General features: G+C 41.8%; 1 non-coding gene across 1 annotated transcript; it reads right to left on the bottom strand.

The window, feature by feature from the left end:
• Nucleotides 1–378: 378 nt before the first annotated feature.
• LOC126015206 (U6 spliceosomal RNA) lies at nt 379–485 on the bottom strand. Its single transcript, XR_007498094.1, has one exon. It is a non-coding gene; the product is annotated as a U6 spliceosomal RNA (small nuclear RNA).
• Between the last annotated feature and the right edge of the window lie 1028 nt (nt 486–1513).

The raw sequence follows: 1513 nt of genomic DNA, 5'->3' as shown, positions 1-1513 counted from the left end.
CTCAGAAATCATTCCTGGCTTGGAGAACCATATGAGATGCTGGGAATTGAACCCAGGTCCGTCCTGGGTCCACCACATGTAAGGCAAATGCCCTGCCACTGTGCTATCTCTCTGGCCCCATACACTTTAATGTTTTGGATTTTGAAATAAAATACATTGATAACAGAGTGGTAGCACAGTGGTAGGGCATTTGCCTTGCACACAGCTGACCCAGGACAGACGCAGGTTCAATCCCTGGCATCCCATATGGTCCCCCAAGCCAGGGGTAACTTCTGAAGGAAGAGCTAGGAGTAATCTCTGAATGCTGCCAGGTGTGGCCCCAAAAACAAAACTAAATAAATAAATAAAATAAAATACATTGTTTTTATAATTGAAGAGTATAAGTGAAGGAATTTTACAAATTTGCATGTCATCCTTGCGCAGGGGCCATGCTAATCTTCTCTGTATCGTTCCAATTTTAGTATATGAGCTGCCGAAGCGAGCACAAGTGAAGGTAATTTTAATTTTCTTTATACTTATACATTTTACAAATTGTCTTAATATCAAAATGTAATCACCATCTATGTGTAAAATCAAGAATCATGTAGATGAACAAAAAAGGATTAACATACCACTCTTTCTTTTACAAAAACAAAGCAGTTTTGCTTTGGGGTTACTTCTGGTTCAGTGCCAAGGGCCCCTACTGGTGTGCTAAGGATCAAAGTGTTCTTCAGCATACAAAGCTTTAGCTCCAATCTTTTGACTTATCTCCCTCTTCCTCTATATGTCACTTTATATTTTTGTTAGTTTTGGTTTTGCTTATTTAGAGTCTCTCAAATGATGTTCATGAGAGGACCCCGCCCCCAACAATTCTTAGCCAACTGGGTCTATAAGTCAAGGCAAGAGCCTGAGGATGGCACGATCCTCAAACTCAATGGTGTCCTGGATAACACAGACCCCTTAGCGGTGCTTGGGACCTCCAGGACTGTACTTGGCAATGCTTTGGGGATCAGATGGTGCCAGGGATTGAACCTGGGTCAGGAATATATTAGGTAATTATTTTAATCCTTGTACTATCTCCAAGCTCCATGTCACTTATTATAAAGGACCAGGGGAATATTTTATGTATTTGCTTTTTTGATTGTTTTGTTTCATAGTTAGGCCATACAGAGCAGAGTTCATGGTCTACTTGTAGGTCATTATCAGTCACACCAAGGTATTTGGTTGCTCAAGAACCAAGAAGTGCCAGAATCAAAACCACAGACCCAGAATACAAAGCATGGGCTCAGTCATTTGAGCCACCTTTTCTGGCCTGTGCTTGCTTATTTTGGAAAACAAAATAAAAGAAAGTCTGTCTGAGTTCAACACCGAGTGAACCTGAAACAGAGGACCTGAAACAGTGGACCCGAAACAGAGTCACCCATGAGGATTAAGAAAACAAGATGAATTGGAGCAATGGCACAGCAGTAGGACATTTGCCTTGCATGCTGCCAACCTGGGACGGACCCGGGTTCAATTTCCAGCATACCATATG

This window comes from Suncus etruscus, chromosome 7, assembly GCF_024139225.1.
Source record: "Suncus etruscus isolate mSunEtr1 chromosome 7, mSunEtr1.pri.cur, whole genome shotgun sequence".
Lineage (NCBI taxonomy): Eukaryota > Metazoa > Chordata > Mammalia > Eulipotyphla > Soricidae > Suncus > Suncus etruscus.
Note: the sequence above shows the minus strand (reverse complement) of the source record. Positions and strands in the feature narration are given on the sequence as shown.